This window comes from Haemaphysalis longicornis, unplaced genomic scaffold, assembly GCF_048455015.1.
Source record: "Haemaphysalis longicornis isolate Haplotype H1 unplaced genomic scaffold, Haemaphysalis longicornis Haplotype H1 scaffold_1, whole genome shotgun sequence".
NCBI classification, from domain to species: Eukaryota; Metazoa; Arthropoda; class Arachnida; order Ixodida; family Ixodidae; genus Haemaphysalis; species Haemaphysalis longicornis.
The window spans coordinates 433,960,725-433,980,709 of NW_027526203.1; the positions used below are offsets into that span (position 1 = coordinate 433,960,725).

The following is a 19,985-nucleotide window of genomic DNA, read 5'->3' on the forward strand; positions in this document are numbered from 1 at the left end:
CGCTGGAACGCCTGAGCTTGAAATAACTAAAACGGAGGATCGGGCGAGTTGGTACATATTCCTAGTAACAGCGCAAACAACACGAGACAACAAGACGAAGAGGGCATCGCTGTGTTTGTGCCCTCTTCTTTTTGTCTCGCTGTTCGCGCTGTTACTAGGGGTTGAGATAACTGTTGGACGAGGCGGGTTTTCTGCAAAGCTTGCGGAAGGGTCCAATGGAAATGATAAAGTATACACCCTATTTTTAGAGTAACGCCACAGCATACTAACAAAGTATTACCATTTAGTAATTACACGTGAAAGCTAATTTAGCGACTTACACCAAAACGCACTGCAGCAAAGCCAGCTTACAAAATGAGCGCCTCAAGAAAAAAAAAAAGAAACGCTTCCCGTCGTCGGAGTCAATCCTGGGTCTCTCGCGTTATGAAGCCGACGTCTATCCGATTTTGCCATTCCAACACGGTCGAAGCTGTTTGGAATTTTGACTTTGACTTTTACTCAGGTTGTATGGGAAAAAGATTGGCGTTTTGGCAATCTTTCTCTTCAGAAAGGGGCCTTGATTTGTTTTTGTTTTTTTCAGTCACGCGATTTCGGAGTTTACATATATTTTATTTTAAAATTCAGTTAAGTTTACAATGCCGTAAATTAAAATGAATACCACCAAATACATCTTTAGTGCATACAAACACGGGGTATTACGATGTCAACTTTTCGCGAAAAGAGTACGCTCAGTTTGTTTCATGTGCAGCTTTCCCGCTCATGGCATGCCCTTTCGTTCCAGAGCCATGAAAACTAACCCATACAAATGCATGGGGAGTAAGATTTGACAGCGAATTGCACCAAAAAATATTCAGAATCATGGAAACTTATTTTAGTGCTTCCATCTTCACGTTGGCTTCTTGCTGTATGCCAAATATCACTTTCCTGATGCCATTTTGCTAGGTTCCTGAGAGGTAGGAATTTTGTGCGAGAAAACTGGGTATGGTCAGCTGTCTGGGACGTAAGCTATGCTGTACCGTCGGCATAAATTCCTACAAATAAAGAAGCTTCAACTTATCGTCTGCCGCGCGAACATATCACAGCAGTAGCACACGTATTCTGATTCCAATCAGCCCTACTTTAGTTTAAGTTCGTTGCGTTTTCGAATTCGATATGCTGGTTCGCGACTGTTACACACCAGCTGCGATTTTTAATCAGTAAACGCGGAATCACGTAGTATTTTCGTAAATGCCAGTAAGTGATCTTGCTGTAAAGCTGCTATTAGCTTAGGCACACCTGGTACAGACTAAGTATCAATAAGATCATGCACCCCTCCGTCAAACGACGACGATAGTTGAACGTGAAGCTTTCTCGTGACGGATTCTTTGGTTGTCGTCTAAGTTTTCCATACCGCTTCGACCGAGCGTTTAATTTTCGGTGTGGACATAGCTATGCTATTCTGTACTATGAAGCCTTTGCAATCACTCCATGTGGCCCTGCATGTATATTTTTAAATAAAGTTGACCCAGGTTTGATTACGGCCCCGGGAAGCGTTTTATTTCTTTCCCTTCGGCGTTTTCGCGTTACAGACGCCATCAGTGAGAACACTACAGCTTCGTTTAAAAAAATTAAATTGTTCTCTTCTGTACTTTATTACGGCGAAAGGTTTACAACCAAATAAATAACAAACGGGCGCTAGACCCGTCGCACCGGAGCCTTTGTTCTTATCTCAGCTGCTTATTCATGATTAGCAGCTTTTTAAATTGGGGGGTAGAGGTGCGGAAAAGGACACTACGCAAGCAAGCGTATCCAGGTCCTGGAGTACGATCTTGAAGTTCTGCTTTGCTCGTGCTTCCGGTTCTCGATCTCGATTTAAGAAAAAAAATTCCTGCACATAATTACTATTGATATCATTATTACGATAATTGTTATTATTATATTATTTCTGAGATATTTGTGACCATTTTTTGCTTTGTTGTTTTTTCCCCCTATAGGTATGTGGTATTTTGTATGTTGTATCGTCTTGATTTTCGTTTGTTTTTAAGAATGTTTAGTGCATGGTGTACCTGCAGCAAGACCGAAGGGTTGTTCCTGGGCACCCGAAATTGATTGATTGATTATTATTATCGATTAGGTAGCGGTAACGTACGTGTGTATGTTACAAAACAACCCTTAAGTTGTCCATTTATTATGAAGGCAGAGGAAACCTTTGAGCCAGAAACTTCAATACCCTCAGAATGTTTGCTCTTCATTCAAAGGGCACACTTTTCGAAAACGATAAATGCCGAGCATGTACTCGGAGGCAATCTATACTCGGCTAAACACACACCGTCGGCGGGCGTATAACGGAAGAAGCAGTCCCATTAAATGGTGGAACCGCGGACACAGTGTGTGTCGCAACATTATCTATTATCATCAACTGGAGCCCCAGCAAACGTAACGGGGCTTCTGTAAGCCTTCTGTAAGCTTCTGTAAGCCAAACTCCGAGCCGAGTTCACACATTGAACCTGTACGTTTTAATTTCTGCTCCATGCCGGGCGCGCTGGCATTTCTAGAAATGCTGTGCCATTCTCACTGTGGCAGGAAATTGCGCGGTCGGCTTGGTAGTAGTATACAGACAGTTCCAAACGAGCCTGACCTTGCACTATAACAGTCACTGGGCCGCACCTGTGGCGCGCGGTCGAACAATGTCGGAAAATGTTCGAGGTCGCATGCGCGCAGGGTGTTATTTATATTATCAAACTCGATTCTCACTTGTTCGCTAACTCATCTTCGTCGCATGAGCGCTAAAACTCTTGTTCGGGCAAGCAAAAAACAAGGGGCCCTTCCCCCATCAGCCGTACGAGAGCGCTGGCTTTATTGGCTTTTCTTGTGCGCGTCTTGCGGCAGTGACAGTATTGAATGCAGAATTCTTTAAGAGATGGCAGCACGAGTCCTTGTCATAGGCAACAATACCAGAAATTACATGAAGGAAAGGAGGTTTGGCAGTCGACAACGCTTGGCCCCCGTTGCACACCCTAGGCGACGACGCGCCATCCGCGGCCGTTGACAAGTGCTGCTAGAGCCGCCTGGCAACCGCCGCTAAAAGGGCAGCCATGGGAAAGGCAAAAAACACAGACATACGCGGAGCCCGAGGGGCAGTGGCCTTGTTTTCGAGCTTGTCAAGTGCGTCGACGAGAATACAAAGCTTGCGTTCGTTTTTTTTTCCTCCGTCGTTCCCAGCAGCTGTCAAGGCTCGTCGCGTCGCAACACCCTTGCCCAGCAACCTGGCAACCTGGCGGGGCTGCCGCTCGAGCCCGCCTCCCGAGGAGTCGCCCCTTTGTCTACGCCAGCCGCTCCTCCTTGATGTACCAGGCAGACGCGATTCGCGCCGTCATCAGGTCGCTCGCCAATGGCGCATCGCCGGCTTGCTGCCATTGTGCGCCCGGGCCCTCCCCTTTACGCTGGAACGTTGCTAGAAATGGCAAGAAGAAAAAAGACAGAACCGAGTAAATACGAAAAACAGCATGGGGCTGCGTACGAAAACCATCATACCGCAAACTCCGAGCAAGCCAAGCGGGGGTGGCAGGGTTATGCCAACTGTTTCTCCCACTGACTGCCGACAATTTGTCATCATCAACGGCGCATTACTAGACCGGCCCAAAAGCATTGTCCCAGTATCGCGTATGGCCGGCTCTCTGTGGTCAGAAGAGTGTTTTAGCACGCTTGCATAAAATTTTTACACCTCAGCTAAATAGGGTGAATTTCTGTAACAAAGCAGTTATGGTCTGCGCTTTATGCGATTGATCTGGATACTTGATTTCGAGCTAATATGTGCCTCTAATAGTAACTGGAATCACATGATTCCTTAAAATAAAACAAGCTTAGTGGATGGTAATTAGGAAAGTAGGAATATTTGCCTTATACACCACGAAGTAAAGTAACCATATGAAGTAACCACATGTGCATGCTGGAAAGTGCCCCTAATGGCACTAGCGCGACAATAGTGGCAGAAGTAATGGGTTGATGGGTTGCAAGTTACAGCCTCTTGGGGCTTCTAATAATATTCATCGATGATCGTTCACAAGATCTTAATTGTTCTGCAAAGTTCTCTTGAAGGCATAACCTTGGTTTGGGTTCAACGCTACGGCTAGCGGTCCTACCAAGTTCCAAAGAAATGGAAGCCTTACGGGGAGCCATCGGTTTCTGACAATTTATTGAACAAAACTACTGAGTGCTTCTTTAACGTTTGTCTTGCTAAAAAATACTGTGTTTGAGCGCCGAAGCTACACCTGGGCTATGAGGTGCGCTGTAGTGGAGGGCTCCGAATTAATTTTGACCACCTGAGGATCTTTCACGCTTTGAAATCTCGACGCAGGGGTGTTTTCGCTTTTCGCGACCTTTATCTTGCTAGTTAGCACTCTAGGTAAAAGTTCGCCCAATGAAAAATTCCATCTTTGTAGAGCTGCGCTTCTTTGCGGATCCCAAAAACGCCGAAAAATCTGAGTTGCAGAGTTCGCAGCCTCTGTTAGTTCTTGCTTACCCCAAACGGAGTAGCCATGCAGTTCGCACGCTTGACTGGTTTCAGGTTGTGTGGCACCAATACCGCAAACACATCGAAGGCGCCTTTTCGAAATGGTAGTACGCAATTATTTGAAACCACAGGCACGTTGGAAGAGATCATCCGATGACCTATCTTTGAAAAATACCTGCTTAGGCCTGAATGCGCACCGAACAATGGCATTTTGTTTTTACGTCGTAGGTCGCGGTGCAGGTCCTAAGTCATGAAATAATGGCAAGTTTGCACAGAAATGTTACTGAGCTTTGTAAAGCTGCTTTACAGAGTAGATGAATGCACGAAATGATTATTTTCTGAGACGAGACCATGAGAGTGATGCATAAATTTCTTTTGCGCAAAACGCACAGAATTCATTACTACTCTGACCTTTTTAGCTGCAGACAGACATTAACATCTAATACGTTCGCGGCTTGAATAAAGCGCGTTGGTATAACGATGTTAAGGTCCCGATCTCAGAAACTGGAAAGAAACTGCGGGCAATATACGCAGTTTAGAAATCGAGCTTACCTTAATTAAACTTCGGGAAAAATAAATTAATAAAAATAACTGATGCATACAGGAACTGAAATCAAGTTAAAAGTTAGGGACACCTATCAGGTAACGGAAAGGGAAAGCGTCAAATTGTGTGGAACATGTACTCGCACGCGCGGTTACTTTATGTTACCACCTACCCGTCTTAGAGGACTTATAAAAAGAAAATACAACATATATAAAACAATACCAAAAGTCTCATTAGATATAACATTAAAGTGTAAAATACGAAGGCTGCGTTCTGTGTTTCTTTGGCCATTAACGCGAATTTTTGTCGAGAAAGGTGCGTTCGAAACGGCTGTTTCTCTCGCAAAATCTTTCCCGGAGATTTTCTGACTTCAACTATGACGACAAACAGGCAGGGAGGTTAACAGGGCTAAATAAACGGATTGTTGGATTATTTAACCTATATAGCTGCTGCGTGGACATAGTCGACTAATAATCGTAAAATGAGCGGAAATGAAACTTTTGAATGCTGAGATAGCATAGAACAGTGCAATGCACACAGTTGTGGCGTCCTTACCGTAGTTGGTGTGGCGTCCGCAAACAAATCATCGCGTTTTCTCTACTGCCTACCATTACAGAAGAACTGAGGATCTAGACTTTCGATATACACTGAAAAAAAAAAAATCATTACTTCAGTTATCCTGCTCAACGCAGCCACAAGACAGACTTCGACAAATTTTGCTCAGCGTACGTTTAAAGACGTTGTATACCTTCGAACGCTTTGTTGCTGCAAAGAATGTGTGCATTTTCCCCCTCAATCGTTCACACATTAAATCTAAAAAGACTAGTATTGCGTTTGTGAGGTCGATTCTCACCAAATGATTGTAACGGTTGAGCTGATAAGAAAGAAGCCTATTGCCGTTAAAAACGGTTTATAGGAAACTTGATCATGTACCCCTATTTACTCATGCGGTTGCAAACGAGGGCTCGAGAATCAGCAATCGATAACCTAGCTGACCTAGCGCATTTGAACCGCACTCGCTAATCGCTCGCAGCAACATCTGCCTCTCACAAAGCATGCTTTTTTTAGACAGACTGTTCGCCCACCCTGCTCTCTTACCTGAAAGTTAATCACATCCCGGTCTGCATGGGATCTTCCCAAATAGGTAGTGTTTTTGAGTGAGTAAGCTACTCGAACTAGCACCTTGTCAGGCTTTTGCTTGGCGTGCATATTTTTTCAGCTCCCCCTTGAGAACTTGTGCAACAGAAGGAATAAAATTCTGTTAGATGACATTATATGAAGAAATCACTTTTCGCAGCCTCAACGTCGGCAACTCCTATGATCGAAAACACACACAGACACAGAAACATTCAGACGCACATACACAGGCAAGCGGACACAGGCCCACACAGGCACGCGCACGCACACAGACATGCACACACAAGTGCGCCCACACGCACAGTCGCTCACACGCGCGTTCGCGCACGCACACGCGCGATCGCGCACACAGAGGCCGACACACACACCCACACAGCCGCACACGCAAACACACGAACACGTACACGCACCCACAAACATGTACAGACATGCAAGCACAGGCGGGAAAACACAGATACGCACTAACATGCACGCCCACGCACGCACACAGGCACACACAGACATGCAGACAAACAGGCACACAGACATGCGCACAATGCACGTACAGACGTGCACCAACAGGCACACAGAGACGCACACACACATGCACGCGCACGCACACACACACAATCACACGAACAAACAGCCATGCGCACCACACACAGACAAACACGCACACACGCACATGCACACGCAAATACGTAGGTGAACAGGCACGCGCACACACAGACACACCCATACAGACGCACGCACGCACACACACACACACCCGCACGCACGCACGCGCACACACACACACACACACACACACACTCACACACACACACACACACACACACACACACACACACACACACACACACACACACACACACACACACACACACACACACACTTGCCTGCATGCACACGCACATTCTGTAGATATAATTTCACCCTACATACCATGTTATTCATATTCATTCAGTAAGCAAAACACATTAATTTGAACAGGGGAATTTAAGGGAGATATCGAACAGCAGTGTCTTTCCGAGATTTAAGAGTGGAAATAAAGAAATGTAAGCCCAACGCACGCTCCACTGGTGGTTGTAAAGCGATATAAAATGGGGCCCTCAATTTGCGGAGATAAGCACTTTGACGATAGTTCAGCATATCTGTAGAGGGTAAGTGGTCGGCTCCTCCTCCTCAAGTTCTCCACTCACCGGAAATGCCGACATCACGCTAGCATTATGAGACTACTGTGAATGGTTATGAAGGGGCCACCGTTGGCACCTTCATCCTTTCTTTCAAGAGTCCGAGATGTCGGTATACTCCGGCCACCCCATTTTGCTGGGCGGAACACGCACAAAATTAAAGTCGGAATGCGGGAAAGCTATGCTTTTCTGTGTCCTAGAGAATCTGGCTTTTTTACCTAAAATAATAATGGTTGTATGGTAGGACTGAAAGAGGACCTGAAACTTAATTCTTCTCACTTGTACCAGGCGCATTCGAAAGTGCGCATGCCTACTCTGTTTTTGTGCTCCCGTTTTTTATTTAACTGGTTTTAATTTGTTGAAATAACAAACCAACTGGCCCAATTTTCAACACTGTTCGTGCTTTTCTATCAAACTCTGGAAGTTTTAAAAATCCGATATATTGAACTGGTATCCGCACTTACCAAAGGCCACCCTTCTCGCAAATTCCGGTGGGTGCTGGTGATTACATGAGTGGCTTGTAGTGTGGCCAATGAAAGGAAATAATGATGAAAAGGGAAAAGAAGAGCTTACATGCTACGCCGTAACGGATCTATCAATTTTGCCTTCTGTGTGCTGTATATATGAACTTACTAGCTTGAAATTAGCAAAGGCTTCGTTTATTTCATTCCCGGCCGGCCTCAACCTGTCTGCACGAACTACTGTTTTCTCCACTCACAGTGTCTCCTGAAAACAGCGCGCAAAAAAAGAAAAACTGTCCACGCATTGGTCCTCCAGAATTCGTTGTCGTTTAATCGTGTATAGCTGACCGCATTTCCCAATTTTACTCTGAATTCGCGAAAATTTGTAGTTTGCCTTAACATGTTACAATCTGCAGGTGGCAGTCCCTCTTCACAGGCGCTCGACGCTGTGCCGGGGTGTGTGCCCCTCGCATTGTGCCCATCCTCGGTGTATATACGTTACAGTATGTTCGCCGCCGGCGAGGCGGTGCATGGGCCGCCCAGCTCATGCCATGTTCAGACTACCGACGCAAAAGCCGTATCGGGAGCTATGGACGTAAAAAAACGGCGTGTCACGAAGTTCAGTCGGCTGAGACGTAAACTGACGTCATTCTTTAAAGATATTATGACAGTTGCGGCGACAGTCTGAACCCGGCCTCAGGTATGAAAAACGCGTGCTTTTGTCAGTAAGCAAGTTCTGCTTCCGGAGTGCGAATCATGCCCATAAGGTAACGGGAGGTATGTGATGTACCTATTGAAGTTAAAGTCCCATACTTTCTAATGAAATATTTTTCATCGCGTCTGATAACGGACACCAAAGCGTGAAAACAAGTTGGCCTTGGCCGATAGATTGCAGCGCTGGAAAATCAAACATACCATCGTGGAACAAAAATGACGATCATAGCGCCAAAAATGGCTTATCTGGGAAATAAATGCCATCGCCGTTCCAAGCACTTTTCCGCGCTGAGATTTTTGACGTCACCAAGCATGAGTACTGAAGCGCGATTGATGGTTTTTATGAAAAACAACAACGAAGTAGGGGCATGTAAATGTTATTAGACACGAAGTAGGGACGTTGAAATGTTATTACTGTTGTCATATAGAATGACGTGCCCTTTTTTCTTGGGCTATCTATGGTTCGCTGTATGTACTGAATACAAAATAAAAAATAAAATAATAAACGAAGTCTATGCCGCAACCTTCGCTGAACGCGCGTTAAGACAAATTTTAGCTATACTAAACATTACCAAGCAGGAAGCTTTCTTACCATAGCCGGTGTAAAATGTGTCACTTTAGTCTTTGGCCAAGTGGTTTTTCTTCTAGTATAACTGCTGCTAAACAGTTTATACGGATGAACGCTGGAGCTATAGTCCCCAGTGCTACGGCATGTGTGGCAGCCAGCGGTTGTAGTCGGAGATTATTACCGCCATCGACAATGGGACCTTGCTGGCAGCAATCGAGCTTTTCCGCTGCCAGTTTGAGATACTTCTACAAATTCTCTATGGTGATAGCACAACATAAGCCTGGTTGGGTTTTTCTGAGTTGGCTCGGAGCTCGGGGGCACTTACTGCAAATTGTCTTCGTGCTCCGCCGGCTTTATGCAGAAAATACGCCGCGATCTACGACGTGCTCATTTAAGCCGCACGAAAATAAAGGAATGCCAGACTGCATTACTTATTTCCGAGCAAACGCAGCCGCTTTTGTCGTCGAACAAGGCTCGAAAGAGGTACGAACGGCGTGATCTTTGAATCTAATTCAGCTTGTTTTTTTTTTCTAGAAAGGTCAAGACGAATTCCTGGGCAAAAAGCTGTACATGGCTGCTCGACTTAGTCCCAGCAACCGGTATACGTGGCATGAGACGAAGTAACATCACGATAGTTGGTCGTGAGTAACATATGTCGCTTGAAACACGTAAATAGGGGTTGATTATGAAAAGAAAAGGAAAACAAGCACAATAAATTTCGCTTATTTTACCATGATACCAAACAACAACACTTGTGACGAAGAAAATGCAAAAGAACCAACTAATATAAATGGTAATTTTCGTTTTAGAGAAGGACGTCAGGGCGCATGCGCCGCCGAAGCTGAAAACTCACTCGTGTGAATTCTGCTGATGCTTTCCTGCAATGAACTTATGTTTGCGATGGTGTGCACAGTCTTGGCACACTTCATTTCTCTTTTATTATTTGATGTTTATTTCTTCTTTTATATCTTGTAAGGCAAACAAATTTCCCATTCGATCCACAGAGTTAGCCTGTGTTGAAGCAACAATTTGAAAACCCATCCCATGGCAAATCGCCCTTGAGGAATCGCATAATCGCATAGCCGCACATCAACAGCGGTTGTTGCACGTTGTACGCCTTGGGGGTGATCCTCCGAGGGTGATCCTGTGACCCTGAGGCTAAATAAACAAATAAATAAATTTTGCTACATACTAACTTACCGATGCGTTTGAGCACTTTCGATGCCATTCGAGACTGATGCACTCTCTTTAAGGCTGCCAAATTTAATAAAGAGAATCAAGGATCTTAATTACTTTTCTGAACAGCATTTCTGTACGACCCGATGCATTTATCGCACACACGCAAAAAGCGTGATATCAGAACCATACATCAGGGAAGGCGCGACAAACTTCGAAACTTCCGGCATCTAAGCTTGCATTTTAAGTATTTGAAGAAGCGGCCCGTAAAAGCAGGCCATTTTGTGGAACAATGTCTTGGCGGCTGAGAAAGTATATCAGACGTTATGCTTTTCCTTTTCCCAGACTGAACTGTATCTTTCCGGTTGCACCCCAACCAAAAACAGTGCGTCAAGAGCAACAACACAAAACTTCTGTATGAATGCACTAATTTCTTTTTATTTTGTAATTATATTACGTATTCCCTTTTGTGTATTTATTTTTCATCTCAACCATGAATTTAGCTCTCTTTAGTTTTTAGTTGTATTCCAAACTGAAGCACGATTCCTCGCTGCCGAGAGATTGGCGACTAGAGTAGCCGACGTCCGTACATTCCAGATAAATACGTTGTTCGTGCCTTTTCAGGGAAGTGACATGCCAGGAAATATAGCATTATCGATTAAGCGAACGCGTTCTATGCTGAAAGACGAATTGCGTGCGAGTAGCAACAGGTATTTGCGGTTCATCCGTTTGGGTAACCAAGGGCGGCTGTAGAATGTAGATAATATCGTTGGTAATCATTTATTTGTCCCCTCTACGGGCAGTGAAGGAGCACTACAAATTTTAGGTCATTAATGTTGTACACATCACTGATATTCAAGGCCACTCAATAAATTCGTTTGGGCGAGCTTATTACCAGCGTAGGCAAGCCTATTTAAACGCGCAATAAGGATGAGGCAAAAGAAAGAAACCACACAGGACTAGTGCAAGTCAAGTAAGGAGCGGTTGTATAGTGCGAGGCCCTTGAAGTAAAACTAAGTGGTGAGAGAGGGGGAGGGGGAGATAGAGATAGAGAGAAGCAGAGTATTACACTTTAGGGGTGCCATGTAAATTTAAACGTCTCAATAGTAAGTATGCCTTCCTGGTATGTAAACAGGTTGCCAAAATGGCAATCTTCTTGAAAAAAGAATATTCTTAATGAGTTTTAATTTGGATAAAACTAAACAAATTTTAACTATGAAAGAAATTGACAGAAAAGGCCTGGGTCACTGCGTTTTAGCGCCTCCTGTGTGCTGTATATACTGTAAGCGGGCTGATGAGCCTGCGACGAAAAAAATAACAAAAACCAATTTGCGAGGCAAGTCGCGACCGACCCAATAGTGGATCATTGGTTTCCCGTTACGGGCTACGGTGCAAGCGTGGTGCTCGCCCATGAGTAACCCGAGCCCCGCTGATGTTTACCTTGGCCGCATCAAATGCTCACTATTGTTCACTTGTGTTACCACTGCGGTAACTATCGAATGCGTGGAACAGGACGCAGCAGAAAAGTAGAAAGGTGAGCCAAACGGGACAGAAGAAGAAGAAGAAGAAGAAGAAGAAGAAGAAGAAGAAGAAGAAGAAGAAGATAATGATGATGAATCGACTTTGTTGGTCTGAGTCGAGGTGCAGGCATTAGGGCACCCGCCCGATGAGACGCGCCCTTAGGCCGGGATGCCTTGGACCGTGCTGAACATCCATGCCCTTTCCCCCGATCGTCACTGGTAACAGAGGTCGGAACTGGTCAGTAGCTCCACCCACTGCTCATAGGTAAGGTTGGGGTTAGGGGTGAGGGTTGAGGATTGCTGGCACTCCCATACTACGGGGCACGGGGTGCCTGGTTGGGGGCAGAATTTGCATGTGGCGGTGTACAGCGAGCAATACATGGCATATAGAAGGGTTTTATGTGGGTAGAAGTTAGTCTGTTGTCGGTAATTTGCAAATTACCGCAAGTAAGTTGTGCTAACATTGCACAAACTAATGATATAAGAATGTTCTTTACCGTCTGCAATCTCTTTCACGAAATATGAACAGGCTGTGCGCAGCTAAATGAAATAAAATGGCTATTTCGAGGTGTTACTGGTGTCTCTATTTAGTTCACCCGGTTTGAAAGAAAGACACCAGGTAGAGCAAAAGGAGGCGACTCTCCATATTTATGCCCTCGACTCAAAATGCACCTTTAGTATGGCCGAAGGTCTACCCAGACGAAGCGAGGGTGTAATACGGCGCCTGCACCCCAGTGTTCCGTTCACAATAAGCTTCATATTCATTATCATCGAAGAAGCATCTCTCTCCCCTCCGGCGTAAATCAAGAAACCGGAGCGTATGTTTACAGAAGAGCCAATTTGAATGGTAATAGAGAGCTCCGCCACAGCCTTGGTCACCGTCCGCGTGTTTCGCGCTGAATGCACACATAGCCGGGCGCTCTTTCCCCCAAGTCCCCTCCCCTGTAGGCAGTACATTGCGAGTCATTTTACCTGGCTTGAGGTGACTTGTAGCCATTCTGTTTATCTCTTTGAATAAATACGCTTTACTGGTTGCCCTCCAAAAGGAGAAAAACAGGAGTATTTGAGCGTCTTTTTAGCTGAGCCTGCAAACAGCGATGTTCCGTATTAGGGAGAAAAATTCCAGTTTTTAATTCAGAAATTCCCTACTTCTAGCATTTTCCCCCGCAGGTTTCTCAAGAATTCCCTGCAAATTTCCCTCCATTCTCTTTTTCAGCTGATAGCATGGAGTAGGGCTGATAGATCTTTACGTGGATTCTTGTTCTATTTTGGGCGTTAGCCAACACCACTTATGTCTACTTTTCGTAGCCTTCCGGGCGCAGACGCCGTTCAGAAAATTTACCGCTCAGAAGCACTTGACTATGCATTTCAATTTTTGTACTAAACAGCATGCCTAGTTCGCATGTTTAAAGCCGTAAGTTAAAACTGTCCGTATGAAAAAGAACAAGAAATTGTTGGGTAATTGAGGTAACTTTAGCTCGACGTTGAGGCTGCTGGTGCCATGTCTTGTTGACAGTACGCGGACGAAGGCGCATCGGAAATACCTTTTTTGTATATTGCGCACGAATACATACGAACAGGCTCCAGCGCGACAACCGCCGCCGCTTCACGATTTACTAGCTTTCTCATGGAGTATTCTTTTCTCTATGCTTTCTCCTGTTACGGTCGCTGGAATAGTCTGGGGACCGTACTCCTGCTTTATGAACTGGCTTGGAAGCGGTATTGGATGCTTGTGGCTTGAGGGAACACGACAGCGGATATTTGAACATAAATTCAACGTGATATTGTGGAACGTTTTAAGAGAAAACAAAGTAATAAATGATGCGATGTGCGGTTTACTGACTTTTTTTTTTCATTTTACTCCACGACTCCTAAAACTCCCTGCATCTGTTAGATTCCTTTTTCCCTTTTGGCCATAATTACAGCCGAACATCCCCCGAAAAACCGAAAATTCCCCACACGGAACGTCACTGCCTGCAAGGAGCATTTTCCGTGCTTATGTCGTCTTTAAGCACTTTATCGTGTTGTTCAGTAAAACTGTGTCGCTTGAATTCGAACTAAGATTTGTAACGATGTCCTTAGCCCGAGCGTATTTAGGCATATACGCCAAAGCTGAGCGGCAACGTCGGACGCTTTCCAGTGCTTTCAGCATACCTTTGTCTCTCCAGTCTGTTCCATTAGCTTTATTTTGTATGTTCTGACAATTCCAGACGATAAGGCATTGTACTATGAATTTAGTAGCAAGAATACCTTTATAAACACGGATTTAATCCTTTTCGGTCGTGTGAATATCGTGTGTATGCCCATGTTTAGAGCTCAAATAAATTAAATTCTTCGTTGTAAAAAATAAGGCGAGAGACTGGAAACCTTCTACGAACTCTTCATAATGCACAAAGATGCTTGCTTGCTTGATTGATTGATTGATTTATTATGATGTTTAACGCGCAGACGCTACAGAGGCGATGAGGCGCGCGTAGTCGAGGGCTTCGGATTATTTTGACCACCTGGGGATCTTCAACGTGCGCCAAAATTGTACAAAGGTGTGTGTACAATATTCTTTTGGCTCAGCCGGCTTTCCTTCCTCCTCTGCATACCCTTAAGAAAATGGTGAACAACGTGGGGCATTATTGAATATTTCGTGATTGGCATGCACCGACCGATTTTTTTTTTTTACTTACACTTCGTTCACAAGTAAAGACTAATTTTACATCACTTGAAGCTAGAAGGCAAAAACACAGGCTGATGCACACAGTAAATACGCCTGGTACAGGCACTTTATTTCTCGTGAAGCATCGGTTGTATCAAGCAAAGGTCAAGTGATAAATCACTTTCATCCTGCTTTTTCCAGAATATCCGGATTATAAATCGAGCTTTCTACGCTGAGACAAGTAAAACAATTTTCAGCATAATCTGTACTGAAGATTGTCAGCACCTAGTAGGAAGGCAGTAGAGGCATTTTTTTTACCTGAACTGGTGCAGATTAGCGCAGTGTCGTGCAGACCAGTGCAAAGTGCTACTAGGAATATCAATTAGTAATATAAAATGAACATATGCTGCACTGCTTGCACCAGTGCAGCCAGTTCAGGTAAAAAAAATGCCTATTATCTCTTCGACAATTGTATTGCATGGAAGCCTAAAATCAGACTGCCAATGTAACTACTAAAGTTTCAGGGTTACTTCTGATTTTGAATGAATGGGTGAGCACACGGAATATCATGAGAGCCGATGGGTGCATTCACCTGTTTCTTGGTTCAGCTTCACCGCAATGCCTTCGACTGATTAATCCCTGCTGCGAAAAAAGCGAATTCGGCTAATGGCAGAAATGTGCATACCGTTTGACTCAAAACCATGGGCTGCGCTGTATCACTGCTGCGCAGTGCTGAACGTCATGCATGCATTGCGTAATGCCACATCGCAGAGAGAACGTTTGAGTTAAATCGTGGGCTCGACATCGTCATTCGCCAAAATTTTATTCTTGGGTGCGTGTATTGGTCAATTGAATGTGTAGTTGTGAAACTTAACCACAGGATTGTCTCAGAGTGTGCAACGTCTGGCGTGGAGCCAGGATTAAATCGTATTTTATAGTGAAAAGCCGCCAAGCACTAGGAAACCTAATGCATTTCAATGTCACTGCAGAGGTTCACTTGTGCTTAACTGTGATTTAGTTGCGGACGTACTTCTAAAAGAGAACGTTATACACACTGGTGCTTGACCATGATTCGGACGATAGCGATGGAGGGGATGAGGCGGACAGTAAGGGCTCTTGTACGTTGATCCTCGTTGACACTATTTGGTCAATTTAGCTCGTAAGTATCTTGTACAAAAAATGATTTCACTGCATTCATACTCCGCAGGAGCTGTTCTTTAATTTAATACAAGTAGCCATTGCTGCAATTCATCGGTTTGTATTTGGTTGAATAAACGTTTTTTTGTTTGTTCTGTTGGTGTTGTAGGATCCTGCTTTCAGGACACATTTTTAAGCTGCTTCGGCTGCACTAAAAGCCCTGTCCGGTATGCGTTTTTTGTACAGATGGCACAAGGAAACATGTTCGCGTGTTCGGCATTTCTTAACATCCCTTTCCTTCTGCGTACATTACGTACGCGACGGCATGCTCAGTATGCAGCGACCAACTTTTGATGGATTATGAAGGTGCGTTAAAAACGCGCTTGTGCTTAGTCACGAAATTTGCCTAATTTTTTCAGAAATAATTTCTCTAACGCCACGATTACGTCTCGTCGGCCCGTGTAACTTTCCATATGTGCTTTTGCAAATGTTGCAATGGGCCATCTAACTGGCTCCCTCTTTTGAACGCTTGTGTGTGTTTGTTTAAATTTTGATGTACTTGTTCTTGCCCTAATCTTCGTATCTGCCTCACTATGTAGTGTCCTCGTACTGTCGTTATGTTTGAGCGTATACACCAAAGAAATAAACAAAGGAAGAAGTGCGGAGTGAACTCAGTAATAACGCACCGGGATGCAGCTGTAGAGACCGAAGTTCAAATCCCATCGGATCCCACGTTTGTCTTTTATTTAGTTCGGCGACAATTTTCTTGGTTGGACAACAGCTAAAACAACAACGCAGACGACTGTTTTTCCCAGAATGGAGCACTTAAGGCTTTAGCATTAAAAAAAATTCTTTTAAGATATCCGACCACTGCTATTCTTTTACTGCAATTGCTTACACACTGTATTAGGACGTAAGTTTTTATGAAATAACGAGTGCACATTGAGGCAATGTCTTCCAGTAAGAAATTACGAATTATAGAGAATTCGTATAGGCATGTGCCTCTATGCATCAGGTTCAATGAATCTTCATTGTTTTTGTTACCGCATTGCATTACTCAGCATGAAATGCCGGATTTTATTAATGGTGTCGGCGGTGGTTCTGGTTTGCCTGATGGTAGTTGAAAGACGGAAACTATCGTGTCACGGGTGCAATTTGAGCCCACGTGAAAGATATCCAGGCGGGATAAATTAAACGTAGCCGCTCACTATATCATACATAGTACTTTTGCGTGTAAAACCGTATTTTGATTTATACTGAAGCTTGTTACTTTAGTGAAAAAGATCCCATTACGTTCCAGAATGGTTTTTGTTATTACCTACAACTAAGTAGACAAGAAAAAAAAAGTGACTTTACACTCTAAAAAATGTCCGTAGGTGTGCTTTTCTACAACGCACATGAGTCACCACTCACGGCACCCCCGGGGCCGGGAACGAATTGTGCAAATAAAGAGGCCCGGCCAATCATCTGACTCAAAGACGTGATCTGTGCGGTGATTTATAGCGCAATGCAAATCGTCATGCTTGCATTGGGCGGTTTTACAGCGCAGACCACATTTTTCGACTCAAATCCACCACGGCAACTTGCGCGCACTATACGGAGACAAAACGAATAAATACACAAAGACCAGCGCCGACCTTTTTCTTTGTCTTTTTTCGTTTTGTCCCCCGTTTAATAGGCGCAAGTTACCGCCATGAATGCTAACCAGCTATTCCGCGTTTGTGTGTTATTGCAGGGTGAAATCTTATACTGAGTGCCGTCATTGGCCTCTTTTACCGCCTTATCGCAGTGATTGGCCTTCTCTGTGCATTTTGGCGAAGCAGTCTCGCGGAATTTTTTTTGGATTTTATGCTGGCTTTCCAGTTTTGGTGCCCATGCTACTGGTTCCATTTGTGCCATTGACTTTTGCTATTTTTGTTTCAGTGAGCGTCTTCTTCCTGCCCAGCCGCAGATACCGACAAGCCCTGTTTGGGACCGATACTTGCATTTGACGATCACAAGTACAAGACGAACAGCACGCGTAGTGCGCACAATACGGCCAGTTCTACATTTCACCTGCCATTGGAAGCGTTTGCAGCGAAGTATTGGTGGCAAACAAGAATCGTGATAGCCAGAGCATTTCCGGTGGTTACTTACGCAATAGCAGTTGGCCGCCATCACTACCGAATGACCCAGGCTGTGTGCCTATCTGCTCCGTCTTCCCGACACGTTATAGTGCGTATCCCATGCGTTAACTTCATCCGAGTAGTTGACGACCGCCTTGTGCGGTGTCGTGTCAGTAACTAGCAAAAGGATTTGCCCGAAATTCGCGTTAAAAAAACGCGAAGTTCAGAGCCTCGAGAGCAGGGGGAAAAGGGTGCGGAACAATCGGCTTCTTCCTTCGGGGTCACCTGCGCCGGTATATCCTTATGCTTGAGTCAAAATGTGGTCGCGCTTAGTAGTGCATGGCTTTTCGTTCTTTGTATCATATGGCACGCGTTTATTCCGAGGGTTACCATTTGGCCGAGAGACCTCGATCTGCAGAACAAGCAAGGGCTCATGTCCTTATTCAACAGACCCCTCGAAAGTCACCACATTTCGTGTGTGTGCGCGCGCCTTTTTGTGTGCCTATAGGTAAATATGCTCTCATTTACAATATACCTGTAGTGGCGAGTCAGCGCTTGCGGCGGCTGTTCCACTGTTCGCATTTAACTCTAGTTTTACACTTTTTTGTAATAAAAATGCCAAGCAGCTTATAAATTAATATGCTATTAAGGGCAAGATTTTTGTTCATCGCTACTAGTTCTAAGCTGCCCGGCATTATATTTGCAGTAACTCAACCAAAAGTTGTTTATTGTTAATGACAATTTGGTACAGCTTGTGTTTTCGCTTGGGTCTCTCTCCGCCAACGTCTTTGGGCATTGCATCTGCAGCGATATTGTAAGTGTCCGGGAGATCGAAAGAAGGGTGAGTGGAGTCGGTCGGTGGAGTGGAGACCCTGCTTCCCCTTTTGCCTACGTACCCGTATATAGAACACAGAATTCCAACTACTTTTTGTGAGAATAAAATAATATGAGAATAAAACGCGCTCAAATATGAGAATAAAAGCTCATATTTGAGCGCATATGTAAATATATAGGCAAATTTGTCCAAGCCTGATGGCATGTCGAATTTACGTATAATGTACGCTGTATTCCCTTCTGTAAAAAAAAAATGCAATGCGTGCTTTTGGCTGACTTCACTCATTTGGATTGTGTGTGAAACGTGGAGGTAATATAAGCCCGGTTCCGGGAGATGGTACGGATCTTACCGCCGCGACTCTTGCATGCCGGCAACGTAAAGGCAGCCAGTGCAGAGCACCCCCCCCCCCCCCCTTTTTTTTTTTGTCCTGACATTATGGCTCGCAAAAACAAGCACTCACATTTCCTTAAGGTCTGCTGTGACGTCACTGTATAGGGTTACACTAGAGCTTCTGCTTGCATTGCGAAGTCATTGCTCTGCCAAAAATTCGCATGACATTCTTTATTCTCCCCAACAAATTTATTTGAGCAAAATATTCAGTAAAAAGGAATGAAAGCACGGAATAGCTTGCATTGGTCACTGCCACAGGGAGGTTTTGAACTGCCGGCGCACCCACAAAGCGCGGGCCTATCGTAGGCCGGCCACTTTCACGTCGGTCACATTCTCATGACCTACGTCATGACTCGCCGTTGCCTCTGAACAAATCCCGGTCGTCTGGCAATGATCGGTCAACAACGAGCGCTGAAAATGTCACTCCGAACTTTCTGTGAACTTCGCTAAGATGGGGAGAGTTCGAGGAGGTCCACGATCTCAGATAATGAAGAAAACATTTAACGTTTTTAACCTGTTTCTGTGCAGCGTACATACAAAAATAAAATATGTATGTTACAACTGGGTAAAACAAAAAGGTCGTGCTGCCGCATGAAAAAAAAAAAAACCAAGAAAAATGACTTGGTAGATGCACGACCATCTCACTACACGAGCGCCTTCTCACCTTGGCCCTTCACCCAACAATTTCTTTTAACGAAGCTATATATGGCGAGGGCACCGTGCATTCTTTCCTGTGCGCGCGCAAAGGTGCCTTGCGGCAAAGCCAACTTTATCGTGAACGATCAGCAGAAAACGGCTGTAACTCAAATTTTACCAGGACTTTTTAAAATAAATATATGACCATTGGCCGCTCAAACAACGTTATCATTATTCCCAGTTTTATTTACTTGTCATAATTAGTTACTTCGCAGTGAAGTTGTAAATGCTACAGATTTCGGTACATGAGCTTCTACAAGAGGGAAATGGACAGCACCATGTTTGCCTAATAGAATCCTTCCAAGTTTCGCTAAGTAATCACAAAGCCTTGCGCACTCCTATTATTAAATAATGAGAAACATAAATATGCGTACATTCTCTAACCACGTGA

The 19,985-nt window shown here is 44.5% G+C and overlaps 1 long non-coding RNA gene across 4 annotated transcripts in view; it reads right to left on the reverse strand.

The window, feature by feature from the left end:
* The window catches only part of LOC144155752 (uncharacterized), an 85,215-nt gene that overhangs the window by 6,946 nt on the left and 58,284 nt on the right, over positions 1 to 19,985 (reverse strand). For 2 of the 4 annotated variants that reach the window (XR_013319626.1, XR_013319624.1), the window contains one exon: positions 3,103 to 3,433. This is a non-coding gene — a long non-coding RNA (uncharacterized LOC144155752). Of the gene's footprint in view, positions 1 to 3,102; positions 3,434 to 5,591; positions 6,560 to 17,704; positions 17,992 to 19,985 lie in introns of those variants that run through there. The other 2 variants (XR_013319627.1, XR_013319625.1) reach the window with 2 other exon arrangements.